Below are 16,427 nucleotides of genomic sequence, written 5' to 3' on the forward strand. Positions count from 1 at the left end.
GAGCTCTATTTTCGATTTTTTTTCGAATTTTCCCGCTCAGAGAGAATTTTCCAACCAAAACTGAAAAATGTTACATCAAAAGAACTTGAAATTTTCTGAGGAATCTATTTCTGCAATAAAAAAATGGTGTTCTAATTTGAAAAACGGAAGTTGACGTCATTTCCGGAAAAATCGGAGGTGCTCATGCCTTGAAAATATTTTAGATTTCATCAGCATCGTGAAATACTTATAAGTGCTGAATTTCATGAAAATACGTTCAGTAGTTTCCCGTATAAATATGGGTGAGGTTCCTCGTGAAAGACCCTGTATACAGTTCTATTGTGATCTCTAAGGATGCAATTGGCGCATTAATGAGAGGTGCTCAAAAGCTCCAAGAAACCTTTGAGGATGCTTACAGTAGTGATAAGAAAATCGTCAGGTGGAAAACGCCGAAAAGATCACAACTGAAAGACCGCAAATATTACATTTCTCTCCAAGGTATTTGTATTTTGAGAATCGTCAAGTTGACAATGAGAAAATGCCTGGATTTGGATAATAGTCGAATACTTATGTTTTGATTGGCAATTATAACCATGCTTTAATGGATAAATTGGTAATTAATATGGTCTTCAACAGTAAGTAAATATTGTTCACAGAAACAGACATGTTGATAACAAGTCGATAAAAAGTTGTATGGAAGAATTGGTTCTCAGTCTGGACTGAGTTTATCATGGTACAATCTGATCCTTTTTTTCTGTTTCGAGCGTCAAGAAGTTGAATAATTCAAAATATTCATAGATCCGGATGAAATTTCCCACATCTACATGTGATTAACACACCAATACAACGCTCGTTAAGAATTAATTACAATGTATCGAATTTTTTAACAAATTCTAGATACATTCAAATATTTAACAAGATAATAAATTAGCTTCAGATACGCGCGTCATCTGCAGTCGTTCAGTTATTCGAGAACTCAAATTGTAAGTATGACATTTTTACTATTTTTGTCTAATTCTGTGGTTATTCCGTTCATTCTTCCACATCTTGTAGAACAAAATCGTGCGAGAATATATCAGAAACGCACAGTTTTCATGGTAACATTTTATTATTCTATGTTGGTACTCCGAACTTTCCGCCACGGCTTTATCTGTCAATTCATCAATTTGCCTTAAAGAAATCTGTTCTGCCAACCAACATTTTTCAATGCAAAAACCACTAAAATATATTTATGGAAATATTTCATTAATTTCAATGAAAATGCAATGAATTAGAGAAAATAATGTATAATACTCGTACAGAAGTCTCATTCTACCACTCGTTCATTCCAAAACTCGCCACTTCGTGGCCCGTTTTTGAATTTTGAACTCGTGGAAGAATATCAATGCCTTCTGCACTTGTATTATAAATAACTATTCTTTCACTATTATTGACATTTTCATATGCAGATAAATTAATTACTAAATTATTATATATCAAATTCGACATGGGTGCAGGTGAAAAAAAAAACTATCCGATAGAGCGTGAGGTTTTTAATGGCTTAATTTTTTCGTCACTTCTGCAATTGTTGTTGCACAGCTTTAGTTTGTTTACCAAGCTCTTTTATAGACTAAAGTCATTTATCTCAAATACATTTTGCACAAGTAAGGAATAAATTCAATATCCAGAAAAGAACGCTATTTTTGATATCGAGTTTGAAAGAACATATTTGTTCCACACAGCACATCGAAAGCTTTATCATGTTACATGAGGAATTTTTCAGTAGTAAAATCCCTAGAACATTGATAATAGACGAGATAATTTTATGGCAATCGAAAGCTCGTTACTTGTTGTCTGAGGGATATTCGCCGGAAAATTTTTGACTTTATCAAATTTAACTAAACATTAAATTCGTTGTTGTTCCCTACTATAGATGATCTATTACTATTGCATCGTGAGCATCTCGGGCTGATTTGAATACTATATACATATATTGTTAAACTGGTCATAATGTTATAGTTATTATAGTACTTTTTTGCAAGAGTTTTTCACAAAATGTTTCATATTGTCTACACCATTGCATCTCCATATTCGGTCCTGTATTTCTTTCTCATATTGACCGCCCAATCTTTTAGTATCAACGTCAATTTTTCTGAGCTCCTTTGTTCATTCAATTCATATTCTCGTTCGCTGTAAAAATCCATAAATATTCCCCTAATATGTTTGTGACTACCTATATGTTGTATTTCTGGGAATTTTCATTTGATTAGCGCATTTATACTTTGAACATATGCATAGCCGAAACGTGACGTTTCGACATTTATTTGGAATGAAGGCTGTTAATTCAAAGGACATTAGTAATGAATAACCAATTTTTTTTCGTTTATAACTCTTTATCCCCCAAGGCTTATGTCTGGGTACGCCACTGTAGTCAATCAGGGAATTTATTTATTTATTTAATACATTAATTCTACAAATCATTGATGTTCCCATAGAATAAATATGTTTATTTTTAAAAATTAGTACAATGCAAAAGTAAAAAACCCCCATTATGAATGTGTCATTTTATAATTTTTAAGTGATCTAATAAAAAATATTAATGAATTTTTCTTCTTTACTTCTTCTGGTAAGTTGTTATATTCCATTGCAGCCTGGTAGATCGGTGAATTTTTGGCTCTATTTGTTCTTATATTATCTAAATGGTAATTGTTTATTTGTCTTGTCCGGTAATTATGTATGTCTGTGTTGAATTTGAGCAGGCCATGCTCCATCTTGTATATCAGTTTACACTGCTCAACGACCTTCATGTTGGGTATCTTTAGTGTGTCATATAACTCAGTTGTTGGAGTATCATATGGTATATTATATATAGCCTTCAAAGCTCGATTTTGCAATCTTTATACTCTCTGTAAATTGCTGACTGATGTATTTGACCACACACTAATCAAGTAGAATCTCTTGTACTCCCCACAAGCTTTTATTTAATGCGTTGCCATCACAAAAAACGTCTACAAAAATAATATATGCAAATTATTCGTTAGAAAACTGCATGTTCAACAGAAAAACTGAACCTACTAAGCAATCTTCAAATTGTTAAACAAATTTTGATCCGTCAACAGAAGACAGTCAATCCACTCGTTTAATTCTAAGCTTACTAACATTTGTTAAATTAAATTGGTCGCATATAGAAACTTCAATAGTGTATTCCAAAATAAGTTTCAGAATGGGCTCCTATTCCAACACAAATGCGAAATTCGAAAACGAGCGACAAAGGAGCGAGTTTTCGAACGCATGAGTGTTGGAATTGCCTTCTGCAATGAGTATCAGACAATATTTACTCTATTTCAATCAAGTTTTGTGAAATATTGCCCAAATGAAATGGAAAATTCAGATAATACATCCTAGTGATTTTTGTATTGTATTTTGGCAGTTGGTGTGACTGTGACGAAAATTGACGGATTACGGAATTTGACCTTGAAATGTACGTTTCGAATTTTGGAATAATTTATAATTACGCATTAAATTCGTGAATCATGTCTGAAGAATTACATTTAACACCACAGAATTCAGAGAAATTACGAATAATATTGCAAATCATTTCACTATATCCAAACTATATTATATTGACAATTGACGTGTGTTGAAACCACAAAACAAAATAACTGAAAATAATGCTGTAATGAATTTATTACAGCACTGTTTTTAGTACTGTAATGAATTCATAACGACACTGAAAGTCTAATAACTCTCAAACGAAGTCTTTTTGATAAAAAAATTATATTACGTTTCATCAAAAATATCAGACCTTACATGATCCTAAAATTTTTCGCATCTAGTTTTGAATCACCCGACACCCTCTATAGTGAGATAAATTACTGTTAATAGTTTTTCTCAATTTCAGTATCGTAATGTATTCATTACTGTGCTAGAAACAGTGCTATTATGAACTGATTACAACATTGTTTTCGGTTATATTTTTTTGTGTTTCTCTACAATGACTTCCGATCCTATCAAATTTCAACACACTTCAATTGTCAATATAATATAATTTGGATATAGTGAAATGATTTGCAACTTCATTCACAATTTTTTTTTATTCTGGTGGGGTTAAATCGATTTGGGCAGACATAATTCACGAATTTAGTGCGTATTTATAAATTATTTCGAAATTCGGAACGAACAATTGAAATTCAAATTCCGTAATCTGTCAATTTCCGTAACAGTCACACCAACTGCCAAGATACAATACAAAAGTAACTAGAATCTGAATTTTTCGTTGAATTTCGACACTACTTCACAAAACTTGCCAGAAATTAAAAAATATCGTCTGATACTCGTTGCAGAAGGCAATTCCAACACCCACAATGTCGCTTTCGTGTTGGAATAGAAGCACATTCTGCAACTTGTTTGTACTATTCAATAACTGATTTACAGAATTTGCTAATATTATTCGTTTGATAAATATATTCCTTAGGTTTTCTTCAATAGTCGAAATGGATGGAAAGCTCATTAACGATCATACGTTCTCGAAAATCCCACAGAAATTCAATGTGACAAACTCCCACAACGGCAAAAAAAAGTTCACAAAACATCCCTTTATATTCGTATAAATGCCTGTGACCTGTGGTTAACCAATTCAAACGACCCAAATCCGGTGAGTTTTTTTAAACGTTATCTCTGACTAGAGTCTTTTCGTCCGACGATGTTGTGGAACTGAAGTGGCCACTCGATTTTTAAGCACAGAAATAGAAAATGATAGCGATTGTGGGCAAGGAAACGGACGTATCCGCATCCTATACAAGTATCTCGTTATCTTCCGAGGGCTTTAAACAGATTTCTTCAGGCATTGTACAGTATTACCCGATTCAAAGTGTAAGCGAGAGTTTTCAAAAGCGATTTGGCAGGGTTCGATGCTATGGCACCCCCTCGAGAACTTCCCTCGACCTTTTCACAGATGGAATTTGGAACTCAATATCTCGCCAATAATATTGCACGCATGTGTGGATCCGATTCGTCGAGTTATTTTTCTCGCAGGATTGTCACCAAATATTGTAGTTCAATCGAATTGTTTAGTTTGGCTACCTGTTTACGCAATTTATAGAATGCCAGGTGCGGAAGAATAATTTGTCATATACTCAATTGTGATATCATGAAAACCTTCCATATAAATTATTATTCAGGATCATTTAACAAACGAAAATCATTTGAGTTTTGTCACATCACATTCCATTCCCTGGAAAATGCCTTGTATTGGGTGTTTCAAATTTGTAGTCTAGTGAGGAGATCTCAGAATTCCTTTGAGCCAGAAAAAAATGAATGATACCTTTTCGGTTCCATTTTTGAGAGAATTTTTTTGGTGAAAACTGCAACCTAATGAGTGATAATATATGAATTTCTTATCAAACTATAAAAATAATCAAAAGTTTAAGTTTCACACGGCACATCAAATGAGTGCAATCCAATAGTAATCTGTAAACATATAATAAAAATATTCGGTAGTCACCAAGGTCTCCAAATTTAACACCGTTAGATATTTTCTTTGGTCACATATAAAGAACAACATTTCTCAATCTGAAAATTTTGAAAAAAACTAACTATGTTAAATCCGGAACTTAAGTAACTACCGATTATTTTTACTTTTATCATAGATGAAGGTACCTACTTGATTGATTTTCCGGGTGAAACTGAAATTTCCGTGATGATTTTTATAGTTATTACATCATCAATATCATTATTTTTGAAAAGTAAAAGAAGAGATTTAATTTTTTATAGAAATTTTTATGGTTTACGTTTAAAAAACACAAGTTCATATGATACCTTCAAAATAATTGATAGCACCGCACTGGATTCAACTGAAAAAAGTGCCTGTAGAATGTTGTCGTTTCATAGCACCACAAGTTATGAGAACTTTTCATTTCACGCCACAGTTCAACCTTAAAGATTCGCCGAAAGTGTGCTATTCATTCTTTTCTCTAATTCTGTGGTTATTCCGTTCATTCTTCCACATCTTGTAGAACAAAATCGTGCGAGAATATATCAGAAACGCACAGTTTTCATGGTTATATTTTATTATTCTATGTTGACACTCCGAACTTTCCGCTACGGCTTTATCTGTCAATTCATCAAATTGCCTTAAAGAAATCAGTTCTGCCAACCAACATTTTTCAATGCAAAAATCACTAAATTATATTTATGGAAATATTTCATTAATTTCAATGAAAATGCAATGAATTAGAGAAAATAATGTATAATACTCGTACAGAAGGCTCATTCTACCACTCGTTCATTCCAAAACTCGCCACTTCGTGGCTCGTTTTTGAATTTTGAACTCGTGGAAGAATATCAATGCCTTCTGCACTTGTATTATAAATAACTATTCTAGCTCAAAGTGATTCTGAGATCACTTCACTAGATAAAGATTTCGGGACACTCGACACATTGATGGTCTGAACTTGAATAGAATAAGATATGATTCATCAATTATTGTGAATACTTCACATTGCTATTTAACGTTACAAAATTACATTTGAATAATTCTCCAAAAATATGAGCAAATTCTCTATGAAAATGAACAATGGAAGAATGATTTCTCTGAAATAAATAAAAATCATTTTCCAAATTCCAAAGTCGAAGAACTATATGAGTTGGACTTTGTATATCAATCTATGATATTTTATAACACAGGGGCGTAGAAATGCGAGGGTACTGGGGTACAGGTTCCTCGGATCAGTTTAAGAAATAAACTCCTTTAAAATGAGCCCGAAAACGATTTGTTTTCGAGGTACAGATGTTAAAGTTCAAGTTTTTTGCTCATAGCACCTTTACTCAACAAGATATTCGATTTAAATCTAGTATAGTTATTCCAGATTAAAGTTGTCATCATGTGTTATGCTAATTTTGAATGCATTTCTACAGGGTGATATTTTTTCTGGAAGAGTGTTCGCTTTTTTTCACCAGATTTTTTTTGGTGAACCACTGGTAGTTTGGAAACTTTTAAAAGAAACTATGGTCCAGAACTACACTTTTTGGCTTCTTATCGGTTCTTGTCAAACAATTCTTCAGTAATCCTCTGGAAAATTCAAATTATTATAAGATCCAGAAAGTTAGGATGAATATAATTAATTATAAGTTTTGGTTTTGGCCCATGTATAGGACATTTTATTCTTGAAATTATTCAAGGAATCTCTCATTTTTCTTCGTACCTCCAATTTAGGAACACCCTGTTTGAGGGTAGAACAATCAAATCGGTAATCAAAAAAATTCTATTGTTTCGAGTAATATTTGCTGCAAACTTCGTTATCAAACCTTTCTTTCTTACATTACAGATATGAGAAGACGTGGTCGTCAAAAATTTTTACGTGGAAAAACTCAACTGGGTCGGATATGTTATTACAGAATAATTAGGCAATGAAGAGCCAAAATATGGACTCCATCGGTATCGTGATCATAAAAATATTGTGTACCTACTAACTTTTTTCGATATTTTCCATGAATCTCTGCTTCGGGTTTAGCGATCAACATGAAATTTCACAAGAAGCTTGAAATTGTTCTTCTATATCTACAAATGAAAATTTCCAACTTGAATCATTAATTTGGAAATAAAAAGGAAAAAAATACTTTCCATTGGAAAGTTAGCGTGTACCTATACTAGAAGCCAGACAGGAAAATCTAATTTGAGGACGTATTTGTCATTCCTATTAGAAATTCGAAAATTAAAGACCTTTCGACGACATTATAGACCACTTCAAACATGTCAATATATGTAGAAGATAGATCAGCAATACACATAAATATACTGTTTGAATACGCGAACACAAATTCTATCAAAATAAAAGTTTGGAATTTTCGATTTTTCTACCCGGCCTGGATCCAATCAAAAAACCTTTGTTGGTTCCACTGTATCTAACTTCAACAATATGTGAATAAATAGTCAAAGTTGAAATAACAGGTGTTCTGTGTCGATATTTGGTTACACTGTTCATCAGACAAATAGTGACCGAGTGGCTAATGGGTTGGTCAACATGGAAACGTGTGAGAGTTACGGGAAACCCGTTAGATCTGTACCGACTGCAACTCAAAAAAAAACAAGATTTTTATTTTCCTCTCCTATTTGTTTGTCTTTGTAACCGTTTGCGCAAGAGTGGTCAGTTGTTCGGAGGGATTTTTTATCGACAATGAATGATGGGGTGTGAATGGAAAGTATCTGAATGACAAGTACGGGTGTTTTTTAATAGCATATGAAGTTTCGATGGTTGTAATATCAGAGTAATAAACATAGATAGAGGGATAGAGAGATAGAGGGATAGAGGGAGATATTTTGTCCCCAACATGAACTATCAAATTTGACATGAAGCGCGCAGAAATGAAAACTTTCAGTGATACGACATTTCACTCAATTCGGGAGTTTCTCCACATAGAACGCACCTCTTATTTCCCATAGTGAATTAACGTTTCATATTAACTCAAAATATATTTATTATAAATAAATACCTTAGTACATCAGAAATTCAGAAAACAAACTTCAGCCAAACGACGTGAATCAACCCATGACACTTGGAGAGCAAAAGTTGGCAAACCTTGGATTTCAGCAGGTTGATACAGAAAATAATGAATATTCTGCCTATTATAAATTCGACAATTAGGAAAAATATCGGATTCCGAACATTCAAATTTGCATATTTAATCGGGAATCACTAAAATAAATATATTTCATTCAAAATAATATAAATGTACATTCATAACGATATAGTAAAATTGTGGATTTGAAAATATATCACAATTCGACAACGTAATCTGGCCATGTTGGGGACATGTAAAAATTGCGTTTACTCCCTCTATTTATGTTACTCTATGATTGTAATATATGGTTCGACAGTTGAGAATGTCAAACTATGTTGACATTTTTTCTTCAGTAAGGTTCAGTACTTCATCATGAACCGTTTAATGTTCCAAAGTGTGGAACTTTACTTTGAGAAAAAAAGTTCGCGAAGTTCATAGAGCACATCGTTCATTTTACGATCAACATAATCGGTCTAGTGATTAAGAAATTGGGGCAGTTATTGATTTTCTCACGAATTTTATTCAAAACGATCATGAAAACAAATAAACTTTCATAATGTAGAGAAAATTACTACTTTAGAGCGAAGTGTTGAAGAAGACACCGCAATCGAGCCGCAATTGTTACATCGCCGTTCTCATCTTGTTGGCCTTTGTCCTTTGACTACGCCAAAAATTTTACTTAGAGGCCTTGACTTACGAGCCAATAAAACACAGCTCGTGCTTGATTAAAGCCAAATTACCATTTTGCTGATAGGGTTAATTTAAAACTGGCCGAAAATGGGCATTTTCACCGAAGAATTCTGTTTGGAAATAAAGCTCATTTCTGATTAAATTGCTTCGTCAATATACTTATTTGCTGTATATGGAGCAAAGGAAATACTCAAGTCAATTTTGTTCCTAGGAGTATTTCAGCTGAACATCGACGATATTTGCTTCCAACAAGACGACCATACAGCCCACTTAACCATCAATTTATTGAAAATCAATTCGATTCCATCTCTATTGAATGGCGAACTGCAAAATTCGAAATAATTATTTCGATAAGTTCAAGATTCATTGAACTGTCAAATTTCACTCATAAGATGAACATCGCCCTGTATATCCCAAACGAAGGCAGATTGAAACCTCTTGATACGAGTCCTCCATGGTGACCTTCATTCATGGTATCCGTTTGTCGCATTCTTCCTGAGACACCCTGTATACAGTTATGTGGAATCCAGTTATGGATGAATGAGCCATCGCTCAGAAGCCGGTGTTCTTCTTTCATTTTTCATTGGTATTTCTGAAGGTTAAATCAAAAAATGTATGAAAAATTCATGAAACCATGTATGAAATATAGTATACCAATATTGAAATTTAATATTGATCTTCCAAACAGAACGCGTGTCTATCTATTCACCACACAGATAATCGATGTCATTGTGTGAAATATTGGAAACCAGGAGGACAATAACAGATTGAAATTACCAGATTCAATTGCACAATTACTGTGTTCATAACATTCAATTTAGCAAACTTTACAACAGAAAGTTGTATGAGTACGGAACAAATTTATTATGTTCATTAATTGACAAAATTCATTTTGGATTCCGCAAATGAAATGGCTTTACCAGAAGCTGAGTCAATGCCAACATTCGTTTCCGAGCAAATTATTGGACATTTAGTTGGGTTCCAACTGAAACTGCTCGATACAGAGTGTTCCTTCGGTAAAATTGAAGAATCTTCCTTCTTAGTTTTCGTCTAACATTAGAGTAACGATATTCTCAAGTATTCATGGGTAGAAATATCAATTTTCAAACGCAATCCAAATATGAATGACTAACAAAAATGTTGCCAATAACTCATACAGGGTGTTTCATAATATATGCGCATGATTCCTATGAATTTACTTTCTAAAATGCACCATTTTCGAGATAGAGGGTATTGAAATAGAAAAAAATATCGTTTTTGGCGAATATCTCCGGAACCCTTTATCGCACAGAGAATAGCTTTCGTCTTTCGTAAGCATTTTCTAATCATAATATGTTGAATTTTGTGTGTCTTAATTGGTGAAGGTTTTGGTAGAGGTTGTTCTTCTCCCCAACTCTATGCTAATGGAAAAAATAAGGTAAAGTTGACCGTTTCTAGTAAAATCAACGTTTATGTCGAAAAACATGGTATTCACTGTTGACCTTTTTTTAAACGTCAAAAACTTCAGGTTAACAATTTATAGTAATTTACGTAACAAGTCCGGCAAATAGAGTTTTTTTGGACGAATAGACAAGCCGTTTTCTCGGTTGCTATAGTAATGATCAACTGCATTTATTAAAAATATACCTACCAAGATTTTTATATTCACAATGACACAAACGACGTGATTCTTTTCCGGCCTAGTCCGGGAAGTACGTACTTTCCGGACTAGGCCGGGAAATGCTACTTTCTCAGAGAAAAAGCGTCCGGGAAGTGAGCACTTCCCGGACTATTGCCGAAAACAGTAATTTACGTAACAAGTCCGGAAAATAGGTTTTTTTTGGACGAATAGACAAAATTCCAGGAGAAGCGTAAGCGAGTCCTGGAAGTCTGTGAGTCCAAAAAAACTATTTTCGGGCATGTTGCGTACAATATTTTTTCGGCAACCGTGTAGAATAACACCATCGCTGCTGCTTTCCATATTTTATTGCGATTGCGGTCAAAAAACATGCGAATTTTTGACAACTAATTTCATATGAAGGACTGTCAGCCGTTATCTCGGTTGCTATGGTAATGATCAACTGCATTTATTAAAAATATCCCTACCAAGATTTTCATATTCACAATGAAACAAACGACGTGATTCTTTTCCGGCCTAGTCCGGGAAGTACGTACTTTCCGGACTAGGCCGGGAAATGCTACTTTCTCATAGAAAAAGCGCCCGGGAAGTGAGCACTTCCCGGACGGTTGCCGAAAAAAATTATTTTTGAACAACTGAACAATGCTTACGAAAGCTATTCTCTGTACGAGAAAATGTTCCGGAGATGTTCGCAAAAAAAGATTTTATTTTTCTCAATTTCGAAAATGGTGCATTTTAGAGGAAAAGTTAATAGGGACTTTTTCTATATTTTTGGAAGAGCTATTGCATCCTGAAGTCCTGCGCATATATTATGAAACTCCTATATTATACTATAAATACTTATCCCTTGATGTTTTGTTTCAAGAAATCAAGGGATCGTGTTTTCGGCAAAAAGGATTTTGTGTTTTCTAGCTTGAAATTTGGTATAGCGACCAGTTTAGTATAAAATTTCAATAATATTAATCATTTCCGAGAAAAGCAGATACACACCGGAAAAATTAGGGGAATGAGAAAATCTCATCGCATTTTGTATTTTATTTTATCTGGAACCCTGTGGCCGATTTTAGCAATGATTTTTTGGAATTGTAGTTTGATTCGTTGGAAACATAATTGTTCAGATGCAGTCCTCAGTAAGAAAACAAAAATAAAATTAAAGTAAGGTTTCATTCAAAACTCTCTGATATTCGACTGAATAGTTGACAGACGAGAAGATTTACGAAAACAAATATGTTGCCTCATTTTTGTTGAACACTTCCTCTGTTCAGTAGTTGGGATATTTTAATTTTGAGAGAAATTAAAACACTTTGGTTGAAAAATGATAACTGAATTCATCAATACAAATAACTTTTTCATAGAATTTATGTACAGGGGGTTTCACGTTAGCGGGTCACTGGATTTTGTGGCTTATCCTCCAAGCGAAATTGAAAAGTGACCCTTCACAATGACAGTATTTTTCACGGGCTATCCAAATATGTAATCGGAAAAACTATCGATCCAAAGCATAGAAGTAATAAATTTCCATTCCAAATTGGTTTTTCCTCTATTGAAAAAAAAACCGTTTTTCCAAAAACAACATTTTTTTGCAAATTGAACAGATTTTCAAAATAAGAAGGTCTTAATACTATTTCTCACCAATTGTTTCTCCATTTGAACTTCTGGTTCTCAAGAAAACAAAAGATTTTTTCTTGCAAAATATATTTCATAATATTTTTCTATATTTTCCGAATGCTCAATCGATTCTGAATCCGAATATGTAAATATAACGGTAGTTTTATATTTATTTCAAGCAATTCTATTCAAAATCAATCTGAGGAAATTCTGATTTCATATTCGGAAAGTATATCCATGTGTCTGTAGTCCAATAAATATTTGATTGTCAAATTTTGAAGTTTTCATTTTCGATTATAATGAGACCTAAAATATAAAGCTTTTATTATAATCTCATTCTCCTTCTACTTTTTCAAACACGATAGTGTTTTTTATTATAATCGAGAATGAAAACTTAAAAATTCAGATTCGGATTCATAATCGATTGAGCAAACAGAAAATATGAAAAAATTTTATGAAGTATATTTTGCAAAAAACAAATTCCGTTTTCTTAAAAACCGGAAGTTCAAATGGAGAAACAATTGGTGAGAAATTGTCTATAGACGTTCTAATTTTGAAAACCAGTCAAATTTGCAAAACAAATTTTTTGGAAAAACGGTTTTTCTTCAACAACTTTCCATGCCTTGATTCGATATTTGGATAGACCGTGAAGAATACGATTATATTGATGGGTCACTTTTCAATTTTGCTTGGACGATAAACCATAAAATCCAGTGACCCGCTTACGTAAAACACCCTGTACCTACACTTTTGGTTCAGTGTTTGAATTGAAATTATTCTTAGAGCTTTGCGATTCAAACCATTTATTTCTCGTCCAACAACGGTACCATATGAACGGCTGTAATTTTTCTCAAATTTAAGATTGCAATAAATACAAAGAGAAAATGTTCTGAAAAGAAGAGGCAACGTATGAGTGTTTTTTAAAATATTCTCGTCTACCGACGAATCATTCCATATGATATTCTGAATAAAACTTTATATTTCATTTTTTGTTCACCGCTGTATATATAACAAAAACGAATTCAATGAGGGTGGTATCTGAACAGTTATATGTTTCCGAAGATCAAGCTTCAACCGAAAAAAAAAAAAAATGGTAATACCGGCCAAAGGATTCAAGAGAAAAATTACAAACGTTGTTGATATTTTATCTGTTCCCCTAATTTTGTCAGTGTGTATAAGTAAATGAGAGCCGAATCTCGTTTTCTGATTTCAAAACCAGATTTACTCAACACAAAATGAGTTCTCCTCTGCTAACCGGGAAAAATTAAACTCTTCGATGAGGGCTTTTTCTTATGCTTGTCGCATGACCCTTTACCATCCTTTTTTTCTGTCAGTTGAAGATAGAAGTTCCACTCACGTGAAGAAGTGAAATAATTGCCTGGTGAGGCAAAAAGGGGGAGCACATTAAACATACGCGTACAATTGTACAGTTCATAATCGGTTGAGTGGTTTCACATAGAACGAATTCAAAAAGATGCAATCGATCCTGTAGGTCATTCAGATCCATCATATAAATATTAAATATGAATGCGTTTGAATCGGAATGAATTCAAACGTGGTTTATGTTAAATCGTATCAGATGGAAGGAGGATTCTTCGAATGGTGTTTATTTTGGTTGGCCTTCTATCCTGATCAGTGTTTGATTTGTATTCAGATATGGATAGAATTGTTATCTGATCCGTTGCCATTTTTTGTTCAGTTTTCTTTGTGCTCGAATTGATGATAGGGTAATTGTAAGATGAGGGTTATTCGGGTCGTTTTTAATGTTTTTGTTATATGTGAATGTTTTAACGTTTACTTATATAAAAAAAATAAAATCGGTGAGTTGAACACACTTGTCTTATCCTCATTCTTATAACAATAAAGATACGATTATTTACCTCTATTCCGGACTTAGAAATAGTAGTTTATTCCCCAAGGAAATGCATTTTTTATAATTTTAGTATGTCAAAATCACAGTCTTCAACGAAAGCCTGTGATTTTAAACAACTCTGCATGATAAGGGACGTATTTTATTACACGTAAATGATAAACTGGATATTGGTAATCCATATTATGCAAAATTTCTACTTCCTATGATTTTACATACCCAAGTAGTAAATGTTTAATTGATGGTATGTTTTGTACCAAAAATAAAATCGGAACATAGAGTTGAGTCTGGATCGAGATGTTGATCAGCATTCATTGTTGTTAGAAAAATGGATGAAAAAGATAAAAACCATGGCTAAAAAAACTGATATTTTTCAATTCTACTGAACAATCCGTCCGTGAATGTCTTCAGCATTATATAAAAACTTGCAGGGTGAGTCTTTGACTTTTATATGTTTTAACAGTAGGTTCTGGAGTTCGAAAAAACATTTACTAGTTTTTCCGATTCGGCCTAAATGAAAAGATTTCACATTTTGAATTTTCATAATGAGCTAAACCTGCACACTAAAGTTATTCCAACCATACGATATACCTTGTACCTTTAACCTTGGAAATGAACTACTCTATTAGAAAAACAATTATAAACTAACTTTTTTCTTTGCTTTTTGGGGACGAAGTGGTATTTAAAATACAAATAATGAGTTATCGCAATTTCGTTTGGCGATAAATAATAATAAAATAGAGTTGAGGTGAGCTCATTCAAAAAACTTCATTTCCAAAGTAGCCTAGTGCTTCAATTTTAAAATTTGAGACATGAAAACGTAGCAAATACATATTCATTTCAGTGGGTTTTTCAACTGAGTTGAGGGTACTTTGGATAATGAATATCCAAAGTACCCAATTCCCATTAAATTCTACGTATAATTTTGTTTTAAGATCAAATTTTCCGAGAACAATGTATTATAGGAGAAAATATAAACAATATTTAATTTTTTTAAAATGGTGAAATATTCAATAAAATGTGCGTTCAAATTACTTCAAAGATCGGGTTCATCGAATTTCTGGTATTTTCGAAAAATGTAATCGTCATAACGAAGAAACTGGAAGATTTGGATGGAATCTTGTTTTCGAAGAAGATTTATCATATCAATGAAGAACTATTCTTCGAAAATCATTTCCTTCGATAGAAAAATTTGAGAGATATAACTGAAAAATATTTTTTCCATAAGCCCCTATCCCTAGCCGAATCAGCAAAAATGGTAAAGGAAAAAGTGTTACTTTTATCTCAGGAATCTCCTGTTGAAATGTATGTACCAAGCCAAGACTCACCTTGTATAATTTCTCGTCTATCAAATAGACTTATTTACACGATTCATTGATTTTACTTTATTCGAAAAATGAATCGAAAAATACTAAAAATATTTTTATTAATGAATGTCTTAATGATATATTTTTTCAACTATCTGCATATTCGTTACTAAATACCAAAATGCGATGGACCAAATATTCAAATATGCTTCTATTGAGAAAAGAATCTAATATTTCTCTGAAAATAGATTTGACCGAGTTGAAATCTTATGTGTGAATGTTTAATTACAAGCTTAAAGAAATATTTCATATTGATCGGGTCACCCAAACCCTAAAAACATTGTTTTCGTAACGCTAGCCTTTGTTGAAATTAGGTTAGGTTAGGAATAATCACTGAAAAGTTTAAGCCAAAAGGATCATATCAGCACAACACCTCATCTCCATAAACTAAACAACAACAATGATATCTGATAAACTGCAATCGGCGCATAAATACTTGCAGAATTTCAACTAGGTGGGATTTGTTCTCAAAGGAATATTAATTTATCTGTGATATCCTCCTTAAATTTGCTTCAGTTCAGAAGACGTTATGAACACAAAATTTCGCTCGAAACATGAAATTGTTATTCAAAATATAAACCCAAAAATCTCTTTCCGATGAGATGTGTTGCCAGAGAAGTATTAAATATATCTTTTCCGATATTCTTTTTGAATTTTCTGGAGTGTTGATTTTAAATTCTAATTCTTATCAACTCCCAACTCCGTAGAATTTGTTGTCAATTCTTTTTTTTTTTGTTCCTGTTACGCGACCGTTTTG

At 32.9% G+C, this 16,427-nt stretch overlaps 1 protein-coding gene across 2 annotated transcripts in view; it reads left to right on the forward strand.

Annotated features, from left to right (window-relative positions):
* Nucleotides 1–650: 650 nt before the first annotated feature.
* The window catches only part of LOC123688882 (androgen-dependent TFPI-regulating protein-like), a 33,030-nt gene continuing 17,253 nt past the window's right edge, over nt 651–16,427 (forward strand). For both annotated transcript variants that reach the window (XM_045627617.1, XM_045627619.1), the window contains exon 1: nt 651–962. The gene's annotated coding sequence lies outside the window, so the exon portion shown is untranslated. The remainder of the gene's footprint in view (nt 963–16,427) is intronic.

The sequence above is a fragment of the Harmonia axyridis genome, chromosome 1, assembly GCF_914767665.1.
Source record: "Harmonia axyridis chromosome 1, icHarAxyr1.1, whole genome shotgun sequence".
NCBI lineage: Eukaryota > Metazoa > Arthropoda > Insecta > Coleoptera > Coccinellidae > Harmonia > Harmonia axyridis.